The 22,237-nt window shown below is 40.7% G+C and overlaps 1 protein-coding gene across 1 annotated transcript in view; it reads left to right on the top strand.

The window, feature by feature from the left end:
* Positions 1-22,237, top strand: part of xkr6b (XK, Kell blood group complex subunit-related family, member 6b) — a 73,906-nt gene that overhangs the window by 1,137 nt on the left and 50,532 nt on the right. The gene's annotated exons all lie outside the window — the stretch shown is intronic.

The raw sequence follows: 22,237 nt of genomic DNA, 5'->3' as shown, positions 1-22,237 counted from the left end.
GTAACCTAAAGCTCGTGTGTAAGTGTGTGTGTGTGTGTGTGTGTGTGTGTGTGTGTGTGTGTGTGTGTGTGTGTCGCTCACATCACAGTGCACAGTCGCCTCAATGCACCCGCTTTCCCCTCCCCGCATCAGATACTCCAACCAGAGGCCAGACGAGCATCTGTTTTCACGGCTCGCAAAAACTACATCTTCCCCCCACAGACATGATGTCATCGATTCCTCTGCGACGCTCGACAGATTTTGGTCACCAAAATCCGCTTTTTTTGGCCATGCAAATTGATGAGCCGGGGGGACTACGGAGATGCTTAAATGTGTAGATCTCAGCGCGCAATCTGTGACATCTAGAGTCTATAGTAGTAAATGTGACACCGGTGCGCATAGCTCTCCTACTATATGTGGGCTGTTTAGTCGGAGCTTCTGGCCGACGAGTTGTTGTTGTTGTTGTTTTTTTGGTGCAGACAGACGCAGTGGCTGGCATTTAATGGGGGGAAAAAGTAACGCATGACGGCTGCCCAGAGAGAAGTGGGGAAAATGTAAAGCAGTACACCGTGGGAACCGGCGGAAGGGTCCACCTCATTCTTTTACGGTGTTTGTGTTTGAGAGCAGCCTTTTTGCTCCTCATCGGACAAATGGATTTTTTTCCTAAGCCGTGACTTAGTGTGATGCACAGTAACATCTGTGCTACGGGCTAAATTACTCACACGCGTAAGAGTAAAATGTGAACTAAAACTCACTGACCTTTATGGAAAAAATGGCACGGGCAATTAAATTAGATATCTTCTCGTGCCATTTCTCCAATTTTGAGCCTTGCAGTTTAGTGTAAAGAAAAAAAGCCCAATGTCCTTTTTATGTTCTTGAAAAAAAACAAAAACAAAAAAAAAACCAACCTCACTACTGCACTAAAGTTAAATTTAGTGCTTGCTGGTGGGTCTCCAGTAGCTTTCCCCCATCCAACCCGTTTTGAGGTACACCTATAGGCTGTTAGACTGATTAGCTGCAGTTGCATTGGCTCATGTTTATTTACTCTAGTGTGATTCGATTGATTATTTTTGCTCATGTCTGTAGTGGGTTGAGGGCATGGAGAGTGCTGTTAGCAGGCACCCAGTCAAAGACACTGCTTGTGTTGATGGTGAAAGTGGTTGGTCATATGCATCCTAAGTAAAAATGTACAAAAATGGAGAGAACCCTAATTTGCCTAACCTCATTGTTGCACACTCTGTTTTAGAGAAATACCAACGAGCATTTGCTGAAACACATTAGATATTTGCTTCTCTTCAGATATTCAGCATGTAAGGAAAAACACTGATGTAAACAATGTAATTGATTATGGCTGTATTAATTACACCAGGGTCCTGGTAGACATGCTGGCTCAGTGGCTTGGCTTACAGAGATTTGTAAATGGAAGTGAGCCATCAGTAGTGTTATTAGTCTGATATGACTGTGTGCATCTTTGTTTAGGTGCCTACGAACTCCAGTAAACCCATTATATAACAGCAGCTGGAAAATAGGTATTTTATCCTGTTCTATTGCCATATTTAAATGAGCTCAGTGCCACACTTGAACTATTTTAAAAAATCTTTTTAAATATATCAACTTCCACATGCAGCTGGCATGCTTAGCTAAGCTCAAAGATGGAAATGGGGGACCCCAGCCTGACTCTTCCTGTATAATCTCCTCTGGTTGCCTGGTAACTGTTCCCCTGACCCCAGCTGCATAACCGTAAAATAGCAAAGTTAAGTTTATACCAAACAACTTCAACTTTGCATGAACATGAAAAGTAAGAATTTGCACAAGAGAAATCCAAGATGGTTAAAGTACAACAACAGACCGGAGTGATTAAACGTTGCTTATGAGGAACTCAAGGAAACATAATGTGTTGTTGTGTATGTTGTGACAGCACAAAACCTGGGGGCAGGGGATCATTGTCAGGCCACTTTCTCCCTTTGGACATGATCCGCCTGGCTGCTGGTTTGGAGTGGAGGGTCAGAAGCTGCTCTTGTCAGCTTAGTGAGAGTTCATAACCTGAGCCCCACAGGGATAACAGTTGATATGGAGATTATTAGACGCTGCAAGATGCCACCCTGCCAATAAGCAGCATATGTTGTCATACTGCGCTGCATCATGTGGCGTGCGTATATATTAAACTGTTCTCTACCTAGTTCACTTTGTTGCATTTCATCAGCTGTGTCTAAACTTTGAGAAGCATGTCTTTTGTTTCTTTTATGGGTGATGTTGTTGTTTTTTCATGACTGGATTTCAAATGACCAATAATGGCCATTCTCAGGCAAGCTGCTGCAGTATCAGTTTGTGAAATGTTTTGCCATCATTAATACGAGGAAACAACCTGAAGTGCTGACAGGAGTCAAAAACGCTGCCTCATCATGTCTCATTACTGAGTTCTACTTTCAATTCTACATTCAATTAGCTCCTTTCTTTCCCCCCTCTCCTTCTTTGTGTACCTGAGGACCGAGCCGATGACAGAATCGCCGAGCTTGTTTTGCAGTTATCTGCTTGTTAATTGTTGACAGAGTGGGGAGGATTCCTCTCCCATCTGTAATCCCACTATGACACCGGCTGTCCGTAGCTCTTTCATGTCCTCTCTCCCCGTGAGTCGCCAGCACCGCTGATGGTGTCTCCTTGAGCTTTAGAGATTCTCCTCACATACGCTTAGCGGATCGCACATACACAGCGGTCTCCTGGCAGCACGATGAACAGCTTAATCAGTGTAAGCCCAAATTAGTGCCTGGCTGAAAGAGAACTGCATCCATCCGCACCTCATTGCAGGAATCCATACAGAAATTTCAGATGGTTTCAGGAGGTTGGGAATTCCCCGCAGAACCGGGGCGGGGCATAGTCTACCCCTTCTCTTTTTTAATTCTAATAGCTGTGTAAAAGTGGCAAGCTCCTGTGCTGTTCCGCCAAAGTCAGCAACACTTGTGCAGCAGCGATTGCTAACCACTAAAAAGTGAACGCATAAACATCACATTGCTTCTTCAGCCACAGATACTGGTATTTGGCAAAACATTTTTAAAGATTGTTCTAACACGACTGAAGCGTTTATTGGTTTAAACAAGCAATCCAGATGTTAGGCAAAACATTCGGTTTACATGTCCCTACACATCTGTCTTCTGTCTTGTGTGGTTGTTGGCTGAAGGTGAAAGTGTGCGTCACAGGTTAAAGAAGCGGAAGTCATGGGCATATTTAAGAGGTTGGAACCATCCAGTATTGTCGTTTTTTAAACCAACCTTAACAATTAAGGTCAGAATATTTCACATTCTTCTGCATTAACTTTGGCCATTCTTGTTTTGTTTTGTTTTTTTAAGCTGTTTCTCGTCAGCTCCCCGACTAAGGGCACATTAAGAAAATATGCATCAGAGCAACAAGTGGCTAGTCTGAGACATCCATTCCCATTCAGCGTTTTAAACATTGTCTCGTTCAGCCCTGGATAAAAGACTGTATGTGGTATATTATGAATGACTATTAAAAGTTTCATGTTGGTGCTTTTATAAGTCCAGTAGGTAGCCATGTGGGTTGTTTGAAAAAACAAAATCCTTCTGAAGGGGTTGTTTTTCTTTTAAAGGTTTTGGTGATCACAACTGGCATTTGAGAAGTAATCTGAAAGATGGTGATAATTTGTCAGAATATAAGAAAAAGGCTGAGGAGCTGTGCCTCTGTGAAACGACTGCTCTGCTGGTGTCAGTGCTGAAATTCTAACTCGAGCACCAAGAAAGTTTCAGCGCCTCATCTTGGTATTTTTAACCTTATCAGGTCCTGGTTTCAGATTACACTCAGTGAATATTAAAGGGTGCTTGTATATGGGACTGTGTATTGATTTTTTCCTGTCTCCCAGGCATATGCAGCTCTGTTTTTTCACAGTGTTGTAACCACAGTGATGAAGGGGTCATCTGGGAACTGCGTACCGTGTTTGGATATGATCAAATTTGCTTGTCTTATTTTGTATTTGGTGCACATTTTGAGTCCTTCCTCTCGCACACTTTAAACCTTCACTCGGTTCTTGACAGTTTGTCAGCACACAAGGGAAAACTTTGAAAGTATTATGAGTTTATGTATATTTTTCATTTTGCCATGTCCATCTGAATCAATAGAGTAGGCTGAAAGGTTTCAATCTGGTTAGCGAGAAAGTAGTATTTTAAATATGGTGTCTAAGATCATCGCTGTGTGTGGGATGTATTACTGCTTTTTTTTTCTACTCTTATAAATTTTCTTTCCAACTCAGTGCAAGAAAATGAAAAAAAAAAAACACATCTACAGTGTATATGGAGAATTGCCAGTGAGATTGCTACTCAGACCAGCTAACATATAGCGTCACTCAAATCCTACGATCATCTTGGTTTTTAAGGAATTCTCCAGCTGAACAGAAGCCAACAGCGTGGGGATCCCCCCCCTCCCCCTCCACCAATTCCTCACACCCCCTTACTGCAGCAAGCAATGTTTAAACACTGCAAAATCTGGTTGGTTGGATTATGCTTTAATCCAAAAAACAAGAACGGGCTTACCACCAAGCAACACGAAGGAATCGCCTCATGGTCGATGTCTGCCTGTGTTTCAGAGCCTGGTAAATATTAATACAGTCTGCGAAGGAGTCAACAAAAGCCTCCCTTGGCTGGCTGGGCTGCTTGTAGTTGCCAAAAAAGGTTTGTAGACGCAGTGAAGCAAGACACTGAGATGATTCAATGCAACCAGCTGCCATGTCAATGCAAAAAAAACACAAGAAAGACAAAAAAAAAAAAAAAAAAACAGCCGAGAGGGTGAAAGAAGGGAACGATGAAGGCTTGGATGGATTGGTGATTGGCAATTACATATTGAGAGTTTAAAGCGGTGAAAGATGGGAACATCTTGTTCCCTCCGCCGTGGAGGCACTGGAGTATTTTTGGAATGAAGGGAACGAGCGATCGATGCCTGGGGTCTTATTGGACTGCTTATTCTCTTTGCTGGTAGCAAAGACAGGGAATCTCCTTTAAAATAAGATATATAAAAGATATTATGTATTTATATTTACATGCTAAAGACATCAAAATACATCAGCTAGCAAACCTTTTTTTTTAAATTCAGGTGCACATCTACCTCTGTTGTGTGTTATTTACAGGCAGCACATTACATTCCAATTGGTGGATCACATCAGTGTAACGCTGCTCATTTTCTCATTAGCAGTGATAACAGGGAACAAACCTTTAAAGCCAGCTCTCCAAGAAAGCCCCCAATTATGTGACAGAGGAGCCCATCAAAATACAAGAAAAGCCGGCTTTCTTGGGAATGCGCCGCAGCTGGGGGTAAAGAGACAGAAAGCCATAAATGGCAGAGAAATATTTGCCTTAGTCATTTGAGAAGCGGAGATGAGGGGGAGAGAGCTGAAAAAGAGAACTCAATTGCTGTTTTGGTTCCATTTCTTCATGACTTTGGTTGAGGCTGGAGCATTGCTGGAAAACGTTTCATTCAGTGGGTATTCAAATCCAGATGTTTCACCTCTTAATAAACAGATGGGTGATTAAACTGGGTCTTGTAAAAGACTCAACAAGCTTTAGCGGAGGGTTTTGACAACACATGGGTACGTAAGGGTAACCCTGTAAATAAATGAGTAGCTAACATGTTGGTTCATTCCAGTCTTGTTTCTACAGGCGGTAACGCCAGCTGTTACTGTAGAAGGCTCTTAAGTTCAGTGCAGGGCAAATGAATACGGATAAAAAGCATGTGATCATGCTTGATTTAACTGCCTCAGGCTGGCCTCCTAAGCAAAACAATATTTTGTCGTAGACGCCTGAAGGCCCTGATGCTAAATTCTTTCTGCCTCTCCACGCTGTTCAACAGACAGAGGCAGGCTCATGACTGAATATCAAGCACACGGGGGGCAGATGGGTTACCAGACAGAGATCTGTATGCGGATCACACAAACACACACACACACACACACACACGCACATACGTGTGTACGTGAACCTCAAGGGAGTAGGGAGAAGCTGTTTTTTTATACACCTCTTTATATGCAGTCTCACGTCACAGCATCTTGCTCTCTTACAGGAACCACACACCTTGAGAATAACACATTTCCAGGTCCTGTTTCGCGCTTTGATCAGAGAGTGGTGAGTCAGCTGGCAGTGAACTCCTCCTGTCCTCCAGTGGCTCTCTCCTTTTGCCTGAAGTCATCTCCTTCACTCTCTTCCTTAGAGAGTACAGTCTGCCTTTTGTTGCTGATTGAGTCAAGCGTGTTTGTGACGCTGGTGACATTTGGAGCATTTTTAATCAGACTACATGACAAATAATGCGGCTTGTCTGTGTTTCAGTTTTGGTGACTGGAGGTGTAGCACCAGATAGCAAGGATTTGTTTCTGTGGGATGGATTCATATACAATCTCTGAAAGCAGGCGTGCTGACCATGTTAAGAACCTAAAGTGTGATTTAAATCACTGCTGGCATTAAAATGAGGATGACATCACAAGGGCTATGTCCATCTTTTATGTACAGTTTATTGGCAGTAATATCAAACGACTCCTTAAACTGTCCAGCTCCTTTTGTTTGTCGTTTTGTTTGTGATTGTTGTACGAAACCGTACATTTATTAATGATTCTAAAGTAAACATGTCTTTAAAAGGCACCAGTGGGCTTGTGAGTGCCTCAAACAGGGTAAAAATGTCCCGAGAACGGGGCTAACATGGGTGTTTTCATTCAAACCCAGCCTTATCTTTACATTTGATTAGACAAATACTCGCCAGATTCAGAGTATTGTTCAATTTGCCTTTGTGTATGCTAACATGTTTACACTCGTCTTTGCTGCTCGCTACAGTTGTAGCTTGCCAGCTTGTGGAAATTGGCTTGTGACGATGTAGGATTTATTGACTCTGAAGTCTCTTGTTTGCTCAGCGTGGCGTGCGGCTGGTTTTATTGGCTGCATCATTTCGGTTCCCGGTCCTCCCTACAACTGTCTGCTAATCCCATTCTCCTCTAAACAAAACCCTAAATCGGCCCTTTTTGCCACTTTCCCCTTTGAAGCCTTCACAACAGCACGTGTGATGTATATTCCCCCATTACCCAACTGCATATTCTACTCAGAGAAAATCATTACGTGGGCCCATGGGCCATCCAGTGCGAGCTGAAATACTCACATACAAAAGCTATTTTTCATCTAGAGTCCCTTGCCTAATAGCTGCATCTCTAATATATATTTATGCCCCTTTTTCTCCTGGAATAGGTGAGGCCCACACTCCCAGATGGACCATTTGAGTTCATCATGTGTCCTCCCCGTATAGTCTCTCTATCCATTAGTGCTTCATAAGCTCTGTCTACCCTAACATATGTTTTTATTTTTATCCCTCTCTCTCACTTACATCTATTAATGTTCTCAGCCTCCTTATAAACCCCATTACTCCCCCCTTCATCTATCCTGGAAGTAGACACCACACAGTCTTATCCTCCCCTGCTGTAGTTAGAAAGATGGGGCTCTCTACACGGTGTGCAGTGTCCCTTACCACTAGTTAAAGTCATGATGCTGCCTCCCTCCCCTCTATATTTCTCTCTATGTCTGTGCCTCTCTCTCTCTCTGTTGCCTTCACATAAAGCTGCATTTGACCTCCATTTCTGTCAAGGAAACTGGAGCATCTGGCTCCTGCCCCATTACAACACAGCGCCTCTTCCCTCCCTGCCTTCCTTATCCTGCCATACCACCCATCTTATGCTCCCTGCAGAGCCCATTTTCAGATCTCCCACGTTCCGTTCCTCATTTCCACCCTGACAAAACGTCTCGTTCCTGCAGGAAACTGTTACACCTCGGTTCAAGAGTCCACCTGTGGCGTAATGGCTCTGTTCTCGCAGCTCATGGCATTCCTTTAGATTCACAGCTTTTCACACGGCCACTTATTTATGCTCTGCTGAAAAGACCGCACGCAACAGAGCAAGTCATAGTTCACGTCGTAAAAAAAGGGAGAGCGCACAGTCTTTCATTGTAAAATCTGAAATGTCTTCGAAGGTGCGTTGAATGAGATTTCGATGCTAGGGCAGAAAAACAGGTTTAAAAAGGTTTGCTGGTATTGCAGATCCCACTGAGAATCAACACCCGGCCGTGCAGTGCGTGTGTGTGTGTGTGCGGTGCAGCTTATGGCCACTTTTCAACTCAAGGCAAAATAATGTTAGTTCAGAGAAGCTGCAGGCAGCCCACGAGATCACACCAGCTGACTGTACACAAGCTGTTCAGTGTGAAGTGGAGAAAACAAGCAACAGGTGAAGGAAGGCAAACATCAAGCCAAACAGAAAGCAGTCTTTCTCTCAGTAATTGAACCGATAAATCGAGTAGACCATATAACATTAGAGTGAATAATAATGCAAAGTATGCAAGTGTTTTGCTGATCGAAATAAAAACTCACTAACAAGTGATTCCAAGAGGACGGACGGCATATTCTGCTTCTGCAGGTTGTGTAAGGAGCTGGAAGAATCTGGTTTGATATAAGCAAGAATATTTTCTGCAAGTGGGTAAAAATTGTTTTATTGCCGCTTTAAAGAAGATATTTCAGCAGACTCTTACATAACAATGTGAACAAACAGGTTCAAAAGGCTTTTAAAGCCTTTACAGCCTGAGCATATATCATCCCAAAGAAGCTCAGGTGACTATGGAGGCCATTTGAGTGCAGTGAACTCACTGTGATGTTCAAGAAACCAGTTTCAGGTGATTTGAGTTTTAAGACATGCTGTGTGCTTCCTGCTGGAAGCAGCCATCAGAAGGTCGGCATGCTGTGGTCAAGGACGGACACCATCAGCAGCAATAATCAGGTAGACCATCGCATTTAAACAATGCGTATTTTGTGCAAAGGGATGCAAAGTTTGTCAAGAAAACATCCCCCACACCATTAAACCACCAACAGCAGCTTGATAGAAGGCAGGACGGAGCCATGATTTCATGTTTACACCGAATTCTGAACCTGCCCTGTGAATGTTGCAGCACAAATCGAGTATCGTCAGACCAGACAGCATTTTTCCAATCTTTTATTGTTAAATTTTGGTGATCCAGTATGAATTTTAACCTCAGTTTCCTGTTCTTAGCTGACAGCGGCAGTGCCTTGTGTGGTTTTCTCCCCGCTGTAGCCCATCTACTCCAAGGTCCAATTTGTTGTGCGTTCAGAGATGCTCTTCTACATGCCTTGGCTGTAACAAGCACTTATTTGTGTTACTGTTGCCTGTTATTGAAGCAGTGCACCCATTCTCCTAAGACCTCTGGGATTAACAAGGACATTTTCACCCAGAGAACCACTGCTCGCTGGATATTTTCACTTTTTCATACTATTGTCTGTAAAACCCAGACCCTGGCTGGTTGTGGGGAAAACCCCAGTATATCAGCAGTTGATCTGATGATTGGTTTGAACTTTTGCGACCATTTCTACAAGCCTCAGTGCACTGAGTTGCATTTGGTTCGCTAATTAGATATTTGCATTAACCACCAGCTGAACAGGTGCATCTAACACATTACAGTATGCTACAGTCGAGGTCTAAGCAGTTAATTTTTCAACAACTATTAGTTTCCACATGAAGTATTCATAAGAGGTGCATAAATGATGACTGGATATTTTACAACATAATAATCCATTCTTAACAGTGTGAAAACCACCACTGAAAAACTATTTATGCACACAAGCACACATACACACACATACAGTATTCACTCACACACACTTTGATGCTGTCTGCGCTTTATTCATATCTAGTCTGTGTCTTGAAAGCTGGCTCAGCAGTGTTCAGTGAAGACCACCATTGTTTGAGTCTAATCATGGCCGACGCTCCAGGCGTCAGTTTGATAAACAGACAATCTCTGCTTATAAATAATTGAACAGCCCCGTTAGTTCTCATGCTCTCTCAGTGTCACACTTGCAGTGTTTCACACTCTTCTCATTCTCATATTTGCATGGTGATACCCTGCTTAGTGAGCTGTTACACTCACTGAGAAATTGGGAATGTGACGATAGAAAGTCAAAAAGTGTGCACGCACTTTAAAAAAACCCCAAAACAACGCGATGTTGTGTGGAGCGTGCGCGCCGTCTCAGCTCGCTATGCCTGGATTTACCCTCTGAGACAGTTTTATCTAGTCTTTTGCTGAGGTACTGTAACACTTCCCTCATTCTGGCTTTCTTGCAAACAGACGCTCATGAAAGCGATCCTTTTCTCCAGATCCCAACAAGGAAACAAAAAAGGGCACATTTCTTTACAGTATGTGTAAACCCACATGTTGGAATTCATCTTGGGCTTTCACGCATGACATTTACTGTAAGAAAAACATCTGTTCTGTCCTACATAATGTTAGTGGCCTGCTCGTATTTAGAACAGCCTGTATTCAGGCCTCTTGCTCAGTAGTCCATCGCTGTCCTTCTTGTGTCCTTCTTTTCTTCTTTATGATTGCGGCTGGATGGATTTTTCCTTTATTCTGGTGGCTGTGGTGAGGCAGAAGAGCTAAATTGGGTTCTTGTGGAGGGCTGAGAGCATCATAGGAGAGAGGTCATCTGCTCAAGAGACCAACAGTGATCAGTTAGATGTCATACATCACCACCACTTCAGGACTAGCAGGGAAGGGGGTTCATTAAAAGTGCATTTCATATGTTGGGACTATTTTCTCTGTTTACCAGTCATTTTTTCTCTCTCTCTCTCTCCTCTGACTCTTGCCCCTCCTCATATCCTTCTGTCTTTGTTTCTATTTGTGTCTGCTCTTTGCACTTCCTGCTTCCCCTCCCACTCTTCGCCTTCATCCCTCTGTTTTTCAGCTCTTATCTCATGTCTGTTTGTCCTCAGAGCAAATTACATATTAACAGGAGTCTGAATGCTTTGTGCTCAGCAGGCCATTTAAATGCATTGTGGTCAATATGCCTGGCAGCAAAAGCAGCAATGCCCAAACAAGTTCCTATAGATCGAAACGGTTGCCTTTGCAAAGGTTTTTTAAGAACTGTAGAATATGCAGACTTTTCCCTTTTTCTGCAACAAAAGCAGCAAGACTGACTTTATACTTAAGTCGGCTCTTACTCATATCTAAATCTGTTTGTTTCCAGCTACGTGTGCAAACGTGTGAACAGGGATACATGCATAGGCGGCGTGAATGTTCTTTTGCCTTATGTTTCGATGAGTGTTCAGAAGCACTCGGCTCATCTCATATGGTATAGTGTAAAACATCAGATTATATGCTGTGAAGTTTTGCTCTGCGGCAGCACAACAACACTTCTTATGTCAGATTCAGACCTATATGAAAAAAGAAAACATAAATCCAAAGGTTCTGAGAGAAGAACGACAGAAAGGGAAATACGTAAGACGACAGACATCGCACAAAATAAAAGTTAAGCTATATATGTGCGCACCGGGTTGATTCTTTGCAGTGTTTGTAGTCAAGATGACTGAGCAGTCTGAGCGCTGAATTCAGGTCAATTTCCCCCAGAGACAAGGGTTTCAATGCCACTTCTTAGGCACATACATACACATACACTTGTGTACAGTTTAATATATATATAGTATTATGAACATGGAATTCTAGTATTTATAAGGAATAATTATATACAGTATGGACATGGATTATGGACCCAATATGTCAGTGAACATTGCTCCATTTGGTTCTTCCCCCTGCAGTGTTTTGAGGATGAAATGGAGTCAGTGAGATATTTTCAGCCGCCGTAACTGAGTGGATTAGTCCACTATTCCTTGAAGGGACATAACAGTGTAAAACTGCCACTGTGACTCCCCTGCCTCTATACGGATTACAGGTTCAGAAGAAACAACAAGAAGCGTGCTATGAACATCTCATATGCAGTATATCCTATACAATACTGTCCAAGAGATTTAGATGGAGACGTTTCAGATGGAACACGTGTGATTGCTCCCAAATGTGTTCATTCAGCACACGAATGCACCCGCAAACATACAGTCACAATCTGAGTGAGTAGCAACAAGAAGAACAGGGAGTTGCACAGCAATTGCTTTGGTTCTGGCCTTGATTTTAACTTTACAGTCATATTTTGCAGAGGAGCCTTGACAAGTCCATCCAAGTGCCCAAAAAATATACCTGCAAAGATTCTTGAAGAATGTGTGCAAGTATTAAAAGGTGTTAGATCCTGATATATTTTGGCATTTGGTTTCTGCTTAATCAGCAGATTACCAAGAATCTGATGTGAGGGCACACAAATGGATGCTTTGTTCATCTCTCTGCAGCTTTGGTGCTTGAAACATGTTTATCTTTTTATTTATATCAAGAAACTTTCATGCAGCCCATTTCCACCAATGTGTTATGTCCTTTCTTGTGTTTGGTGTACAACCAGGTGTAATAAAATCCATCCAAGAAGGAGTTTTAGCAAACTGTCAATTTCTGGATGGCATGAAAATATTACACACCAACCATTTTTTCCCTTTTCTTTTCTTTTTTAGAAATTCAGCAATCCAAGCCATATGGCCAATTTACACATTTTTAACCTTGATGAGCAGTGACGAGCAAACACATTTCCAAATGCTCCACGTCTTTATGGTTGCCATTTTCACCCTGAAAATTGTTAGCAACCCCACTTTCTGTTTGCCTTCCCTCACATTTTGCAGTAAATGGATTTATGCTCTGTGGATTTTTATGTAGAACGCGCCAAGATTAGCAGGACGTTTAATCATGGAGCCTTTTGAAATAAGCTTAACATTTATCCGAGTGCAAGGCTGGGAAAAAAAATAGCATGGGAATTCTTTTTCGTCTGCTCTCAGGAGAAAAGTCCTTGGGAATGGAGAAAAAAAGAAAAGAAAAAAAATCAAGCAACGCTATCAAATATGTGGGTGTCTTTTTATTGATTTATTCGAGACTATTTTGATGCAGAATTTCTGTGGAAGACTTTGAGGCTTTTCCCACACTATTTTCATCCAAGCGAGAGAAGGTTGCTTATTTGATCATTTATTTTTGTCCACTTTGGCATTTTCCCTCTCACTGCCACAAGAGATTGCTGACTGGGTTTTGTCTTTTTGGGCAAGGCTGAGCTTTCCGCGCCACTCTCTCTCTCACACACACAAACTTCCCCAGTGGGCACAAAGCTCTCTTTTGAAGACGAGTCAGTGTAACAAAACATGGAGCAATATAGATAGTAGTAGAGCATTTCAAATATGTTTTCACAGATAATGGCGTTTTCATACCTGATTTTCTCAAACGCTTTACTTGAAAACCTCTCAAAGTGGTGTCTGTGAACCTGTATGTTACTAAAAACAAAATGCTCTCCTATTATTACCGTAAAACCTTGTCAGGTAGAAACTTATTATGATTTATGAACATATTTTTATCTTACTCATGTAGAACAGTGACACAAACAATACTACTTTAAACATAAGTTGTACATTAATTTAACTCATGATTTAAATTAAATATAGCATTAGCTGTTAGCTATCTATATTTACTATTAATGCAATATTTAGTTACATGTAATTCATTCATCACTTTTAAATTATTAGTTTTAAATAACAATTTTCTTGAGCTGGTTCTTTCTGACTGAATAACAAAACATTTTTAATCTTTGCATTTGCAGTTTGGTTTATTAAGATCAAAATCACACATACCTGGAGACTAGCTGGTGCCCCCCTGGCTACCATGGGTCACTAAGGGAAAAATGGTTGGTGGCTGGTCGCTGGCAAATGGACGATGACATTGGTCGTAATTGCACACACAACCTCCTTGCGATTGCTTTGGTCACTATCAGAAAGTGTGAAAAGTACAATGTAAACTGTGAATGGAGACTGTTCTCCTTAAAAGTAAATGTTATACTTACCATCTTGATGGATGCTCAATCATCCAGGTAAGTAAATCTCCAAAACTTGATTCTGTTTATCTGGACGTAGCGTTTTCAGTGGGAGAAACGTTTTGTCACTCATCCAAGTGACTTCTTCAGTCTCAGTGGTTGTTGATCAATGGTCATGAGAATTTGCATAATTATGATTAAGGAATTGACCTCTCAGCACATTGTTCCTTCAGTGGGCTGGTTTCAGTCATTATGCAAATATACTGTTTATAAGATTGGGGAAACCTGCAGTCAGCTGAAACTGAAGAAATCACCTGGATGAGTGACGAGACGTTTCTCCCACTGAAAACGCTACGTCCAGATGAACAGAATGAACTTTTGGAGAGTTATCCTTACCACTGCAACCAACACATTTTAAAAGCCACAGCTTTTTTTGAAGGAGAATCTCTGTTTTTGGAGGAGTCACAGTTTAGCTTGCAGATGCGATGGCATCTTTCATGCAAACTGCCAGCAACCATGGTATTCAGTGGACGAAGCAAGGGAGGTTTTTGGTGCAGCATCCTCTTTGCAACTGATTTCACGCAGTAATTGGTAGAGATGGACCGATCCGATATTACGTATCGGTATCGGTCTGATACTGACCTAAATTACTGGATCGGATATCGGAGAAAAATAAAAAATTTAATCCGATCCATTAAATATCACGAAAGCACCTCACAAAACTTGAAACACGCCGTAACTCACCTCAGAACGTTAGCACGTCGGAGCAGTATGCATCACGTGATAGAGCGGCTGTGGCATGCGGGACCTGTCGGTGGTCTGGATAGCATGTGGAGCTTCGCTAGCAACCCGGCATTTCATCTCCGACAAAGTTATCCCCGAGAGAAGTAAAGCAAGTGTGTAAGTCCATCTCTGAATGTTTGTAAAGCATTCCTGCGTTAAGCTTAACAAACGATATATGGAGCGACTGCCTCTTCTTGCTGCTACTTCAATCATGAAACTGCTTAATGATCAGCTGATCGGCTTTTCTGTCGTGAGTCGTGTCTCTAGTTTGCTTTTGGCCCACTTTGCACCAGAAAGAGGAAACCAGCGGCTGAACAACAGCAGCACGTTTAAGCTTGATCAGCTGTTGTTAGAATGTATTTAATATTACTTTCTACTCGAGGATCTTTTTCTATGTAGCTGACGGCTGGTAACTGTGCAGGGGCGGATCTAGCAAAGTTTAGCCAGGGGGGCCGATAGGGCATTAACAGGGAAAAGGGGGCACAAAGACATACTTTTCTTTCTTATTCTCATTTAAAATGTCTAGCTTTTAATAAATAATTATCTGACACCCAAAGTTTTAATTTGATGTAAAATGAATAGAAGTCAATTACTGTATATAGTGACTATTAAGTCTAATATATACCCTAGTAAGCTATAGTACTTTTTCCTTTGAGAAGGTACCATCTGTGCAGTCTGCAATTTTGTTGAAGAAAGATGTTGAATCTATTTAATATTTCTTGAAAAATAATTGATTTCTGTGCATTTTTTTCACACTGCATCAAATTAAGGTTGATTATGTCGATTAAGCATCATGAGGTGGCGCGTGAGGGGTGGTTCCCTATTTTTTATTTATTTATTTTTGTTGTTGCTGGGAGTTGGAACCCTATTAGTTAGGTTGCTTAATATTTATGCTAAGTACTCTTTAAAATACCAGAATAGGGAGGATGGTGTAGGTTAAAGTTTATTAGATTGATCAGTATTGCTGAACTATGAAATATTTTTTTTTGCATACAGGTATAACAGAATAGCTTTAGTGTAGTTGTTGTTTTAAACTTGAGTATGAACTTATACAAAATGCAGCAAGATATTTAAAAAACAGTTTTGTTGATTAAAAAACACTATATCGGATTCATATCGGTATCGGCAGATATTCAAATTTATGATATCGGTATCGGTATCGGACATAAAAAAGTGGTATCGTGCCATCTCTAGTAATTGGCAGCAACCGCTCGCCAACCAGTTGGGGAATACACACTTTTGTGAGTTTTCAATTTTCTAGGCCTGCATGATTGAGGCCTAACGTGCACATACACGTCCCATGACATGGAAAACATTTTGAAATATTAGCAGACATTTAAGACAACTTGCAGTTACATCATTGTATTACTGTCATGAAATGTGAAGAGGACTGAAGTGCAGCTTGCAAACAAACTAACGAATCCTTCAACTAACAAGAGCAAAGACGCCCCAAAGTCTAAAATATACATACATCCAAAAAAAGGAAGCACACAGCTGATACCGGGGAAAGACAAAAGTCCAAATAATACACGACTTGGAAAAAAAATGACAAGGCAAAAATCCAGGCAAACAGAATGAGGAATTTAGTAAGAAACATCAGAGGAAATTCAACAGTGGGATCTGACAAACAGAGAGAAGGTGAAAAAATAATTAAAAACTAGTTTCGGGAGAGTTTCAAAGGAAGGAAATAAAATTACCATAAGATAAGAAGGAAAACTATCCTACAAAGTACAATAGGAAAAAGCAAAATGAAAAGATAACCAACACTGAAGATTAACCTAAACATTATTACAGACAGGGTAGCATTGAAGGCTCACCAACCCATTTGCTGCAAGGCTATTTTAAAGGCCTGAGTTTGATTTTACTTGGGTCATTTGCTTCTTCTCCTGCTCTTCTACTCTTACTCCCACTTTTCCTGTGCACTCCTGAAGCCTGTCCTATCATAATAAAAGCTAAAAATCCCCCTAAAGTATGAAAAAAAGCACAAAAGGTGAAAGCAAATGAACGAGACAGAGGAAACACTGAAAGTGAAGGTTAGACTATCAAAAAGAATGAGACCAGAAGAATTTAACAAGATCTAAGGCTTGGAATCTAAACTTTGTCATGAAATGGAAATAAAAAATGAAATGAAGCTAAATATGACCATAATAATTGACTCAAAACAGGAAATCAAACTAACCAATAATAGACAAGAACCCAAATCTCAAAAGCTACACCAAGCTCTTGGATCATGAAAATTACATCAGACTGTATTTCATTACCAACTGAGAAGGAGGCCACCATGCCCAGGGATATCCTTTGCTATTCACCCAATGTCAGCAGGGATTGGTTCCAGCCTCCCCATCCGCACTCAAGGGTAAGAGGATGGATGTATAGCACTGCACGGCTACCAATGACAACTTTTAATAGGTCTTCTGAGAGGTTTTGGACAGTATAAATCTACGCTTTTACCTATAATTATATTACATTTTTATACCAAGCCAAATGCTGTTAATGCTGTACAGTGAGTTTGACACTTCAGATGACTTTGTGTGTTTGTGTGCAGGCGTGCACACATTCTGGCTTGTGTTGTTGTGTGTTTCGCGCCTGGATGTGGACTGTTGATGACGATTTGATGTGTCAGGTTTCATTTACACCTGTCCTTGCCAAAGACACTGTGAAATTAACTGAGCCAAAACACAAAGTTGCCTAAGGTTTGTCCAAATGTCTAATCAGTCATTAACATGCCTTACCTCAAAGTTGCACGTATATGTGCAACAGAGAGGAAATGAGAGGAAAGAGCAGAGCAGAATATCTGTGCTTAAGTGTGATTGAAGGAGAGAAAGACTAAGAAGGAGACTGGAAAAAGAGAATATAGGAACATGCTACAGTAGACACTGATTATGAGATTGTAAAAATGCTCTGCCTGCTGAGGGAGATTTCCCAAACTCATTTGTTCTTTAGTGAGAATTATTAAATAGATCATCTGGCAGTACAGTAATAATGCAATTAATTATTCACTGCTGAATCCCCAGTACAGTTTTAATTAGCTCTTTGCACAGCATCTGCCCATCAGAATTATAAAAAAACAAAAAAAGTGACACTTCCCACTAAACATTGGGTGTCAGATAGACGTGAAGATCTTGACAATATTAGGTCTGTCGGTCCATGACCAAATCTGGACATCTATATGACGTCCAGACTAGGTCCAGAATTTGGACACCGAACAGCGACCCAAGCTGGACATGAGTCGTCTCTATTTTTTGAGGCGACTGAGGTCCTTCAACATATGCCAGAAAATGCTGAGGATTTTCTATGAGTCTGTTGTGGCCAGTGCGATCCTCTATGCTGTTACATGCTGGGGGAGCAGGCTGAGGGTCGCAGATGCCAACAGACTTAATAAACTAATCCGTAAGGCCAGTAATGTTGTGGGGATGGAGCTTGACACCCTCAAGGTGGTGTCGGAGAGGCGGATGCTGTCCAAGATAAAGACTATGTTGGATAACACCTCCCACCCACTCCATGACATGCTGGTCAGTCACAGGAGCACGTTCATTGAGAGACTGAGATTACCGAAAAGCACCACTGAACGACACAGGAAGTCTTTCCTGCCTGTGGCCATCTCCCTGTACAACGCATCCACTTAACACACTGTTTGCTGCTACAACTACACATGTTTCTTTTCCAACTATTTATTTATGAGTGAAGTATGTATGTGTATATATGTATATATTGTACTATTCTTAGTTAGTGTATTGTCTGTCTTGTCTTAATGTTGGTTTAAAATGGAGCACTGTAACAAAAAATAATTTCCCCCAGGGATTAATAAAGTATTCTGATTCTGATTCTGATTCTGAATACGACGGGGTTTTCTGGACATCATGTGGACATCTATGACAGGTGCAGGAAATTTACATGAGCAATACATGTAATAGATTTTTATTTACAAATATCAACATTGTTATCAACATGATACATGAATACAGATTATTTAAAAACAAACAGAATTTATTGCGTGTTAACCTACTGATTTATTCAAGCATTATAACGACATCTAAAACGAGTCATTTTTGACATTTTTGTTTGAGTTGTTTTTTAAGTTTGACATTAAAAAGACATCCATAGCGACCACGTTTGGACTATAAATAGCCTGTACATGGAGGTCCTACAGACACGAACACTAGACGTTCAGTAGATATTGAAAAAAAAGACACCTGGTGTTACAAAACAACCTCTTCAGTGGACCAGAATTCTACATCCATGTGACAAAGTGGGTGAGAAGACCATTTGTCTATATTCTTAGTTAACATTCTTATTTTGATTTAACCATATTTCACATGTAATCTGCAATAGGCAAACATCTACTATCCCGGGTTTGTTTATGTTTTGCACTTTTACAGATTATATAATATAACATTTTGGTTTAAATCAATTCATACAAGTTTGTTAAGTTAACAGGTTATTTATTTCAACTGTTAATTTGTATTGTTTAGAACTTACCTTACCTACCTGTCTTCCAGAAACAAAAGGAGGAAATGTAGTTTTACTTCCTGCTTTATACCTTCTGGGTTCATCTGAGGTCACAGGAAGAGACCAAGTGCAGAAGGGGAAGAACTCTTATAATTTAATAAAGTTGATTTTAGAGGGTTTATGAAGAAATAGATTTATTGTTGTAATATGTATTGATTACACCGCAGAGTTTATGTTGCCAGTAAAGAGGAGTAGTAGAGGTTTGAACATAATCATGTTCATCTTACCTACATACTGAATGGAATAGTCCAGAGGAGAAATTGTTTGGTTAAGTGGACTATTTAAGCAGAAGAACTCAGGTGTTTCGAGAGAGAAAGGTTCAGGTCAATGTAGCTGTGTGCAGTTTGGCCTTAATTTCCGTTGATTTAAGTTCAGTTATGTTTATTTGAACTGAGTTAATAATTATAGAGTTGAGTTTCTTATTTGTTTCTTTGTAAATATTGTTTGGTTCACAAAATGGTGAATAAATCACTTGCTACACTGGACAGCATCAGTCTCCTGCACTTCTTTGACCGCTTAAGTCGAGTCCTACCACAATCCAAAAATGACATATAAAATACATTGGCGCAGTGGGTTCACTTAACCAGAGATAGGAGAGTTGGAGAACTTTTCATAGTGTTGTTGTTGGAGAACACTATGAAAAGTCTATCCATCCATCTATTTTCTTATCCAAGGATGGGTTGTGGGGGGAGAATCCTAAAGACAGAAACCCAGACCTCCAGCTCCCCAGCTACCTAAATTAATCTTATCTGGGGTAGGAGTCATCCTAGTCAGATCACCGAACCACCTGCAGTGGCCCCTTTCAAAGTGGAGTAGTAGCGGTTCTGCTCCGAGCCCCTCTCAAATGACGGAACTCCTCGCTCTATCACTAAAGGAGAGGCCACTCTTCAGAGAAAAGCTTTTTTTCTGCTGTTTGTATCCACAATTTCATTCTTTCAGTCTCTACCCACAGCTCGTGGCCATAGGTGAGGGTGGGAATGTAGGTTGACCGCTAAATCAAAAGCTTTACATTTATGCTCAGCTCCCTCTGCACCACAACAGGCCAGTGCCATATCCACATCACTGCATTACCCTATCCGTCTGTCAATCTCCCTCTCCTGTCTTTTCCTTTTGTTTAAGTTTTAGAAATGGTCTTGAACAATAAGTTTTTCTTTGGACACTGGCTGGTTGTCACTCATTTTCAGTCCAGTCCTTGTACCCGAACATTTTCAGAGAAATGTTCTTTTGTTTTTAAACCACTCAACACTGACATATGAATCATTTAAGCGTTCAATAAGGCATCTAACGCAAGGGATGATCCAGTGTTGTATCCACACATAATCGATAACTTAGCAAATAACTAATTTTAAATGGTATCTTTAAAAGCTGTGTTACTAACAGCCTGTCACAAAAACACATGATTTGCTCTCATTCCTGTAGTTGAATCTGCTTACATCTACCCTTCAATTAAAAAAATGAATGCAACTCTGGATGGAAATAAATGTTCTGACATAGCATGTGCTTACTGAAGTAATGCCACAGTGAATGTGTGTCATCATCAAAGCTAAAGGTAGCCCAATGAAATATTTGAGAATGTGACTGTGTTTTGGTCGGGCAGTTTGAATGATATTTGTGCTTTCTTATTAGTTTGTATGAAAGTTTCTACATGAAAAGAAAAGGAATATGTATTTAGGTGAAAATATATAAACAAAATTATTTACTCAATGTAGTGAAAGATGATAAAGATTCTGTTGCCGAGATATCAGCTGACAGTAATGAAAAATTTAAATTATTTACTGTAACGTGGCCATATAACATAGGTTATTACAAAGGTTTGCTTAGGGTAAGTGGAAATTGTGACTAAAGCAAATGAACATAAAGAACTATTTTTGAGAACCCATCAATTCATCTGCCTTGTGAAGTTTCCCTCTGTACATTTTTTCTTTTACTATCTAGATGCCTTGTAGCCAGAGAGCTAAAATGTAGACGCGTGTATTGAGAACTGTTAATTAGGTAATGCCCTGCTGCAAACTGTGACCTAGATTCATAGCAGAGCCCTACACTGACCAGTCAGACCGGCGCTGCCGTACAGTGGCAGTGCTCTGTTTTCATTAAAAGCACACTCAGCTTCAACCATGCGTAGAAAAATGAAGAACAAAAAGCACAAACCCTCTCTTGCTCACTCTGTGTCTCTTCTTCTCTCTGCCTGTATGTTTCAACAAAATGTGCTCAATAAGAGAAAATGGATTTGAAGTATTTATTTGGGTATGAAATTCCACTCCGATTTCACTCTATCATGAGACAAAATATTCATCAAGCATTGGCCATATAAAAAAGGAACAAAAGAGAGGTTTGTAGTGAATTTAGATGTTGAAATAAGAAGTGGAGGAAAGCCTATATTTGGCTGAAAGATCCAAAAGCCACTTAGAAAGGTGAGGTTAGCAATACTTATTCAAGTCAGATGGAGCATACACTTTTTCAGCTATCATGATCCTGTCATTCTGTCTTTCAGACCTATTGAGCAACCCAGTACCTCCACATAACAAGGTCACCTCCAAGATGTTAAGGCAGATTAATTTTAATGCCTCTGAGGATACCAATGAAAAATAGCTTACTTAAAAAAAACAAAAAACAAAAAACACAAGTCATCTGTCACCCACCTACTGTCTCTATCTATCCAGCATTTCAATGCAGAAATGTTTGGCTTGCATTGTCTCAATTTTGATTTATTATTTTGAAATTAGCATGATGTTGCAGTAAGTTTTGTGCATTTTTCCTGTTTACCATAACTATCACATCAAGCTACCGTAATGCTTCAGGGGATCTTTGAGAGGCATTTCATGGTATGATTTCAGTCCTCTTGTCCCCTTAGACAGAAGAAACACCAAAAAACATTATAAAGTTTGTTCAGAGTGAGCAACCACATTTATTGTGTGATCAAACATGTCTACCCTGGTGGGAGTGGTCTTTCAAAGGACGATAGCGTCTCCATCCTTAGGGCACCACATAAAGGAATATCTTTTAGAAAATGGTCTCTAGTAGAGTTTCAAAGACTTGTAGATTCAGTAATAGATAATCTGAAGAAGTTCTGATGGTATGTGGTAGATCAACACCTTATGAAGATACTTTTTATTGTATTTTTCCAAAGTTGTCGCCCATCGGCAGTGTTGAGTAGAGATACTTTTGAAAGTATCTTGTCGGACCGGGCCTCGGGGGCTTGGGTCCCGGTTGGTGTGTTGCC

Source organism: Pundamilia nyererei, unplaced genomic scaffold (assembly GCF_000239375.1).
Source record: "Pundamilia nyererei isolate P.nyererei 1_Seehausen unplaced genomic scaffold, PunNye1.0 scaffold00058, whole genome shotgun sequence".
Taxonomy (NCBI): Eukaryota; Metazoa; Chordata; class Actinopteri; order Cichliformes; family Cichlidae; genus Pundamilia; species Pundamilia nyererei.
The sequence above is the reverse complement of the archived record's forward strand: the minus strand, read 5'-3'. Positions and strand labels throughout refer to the sequence as shown.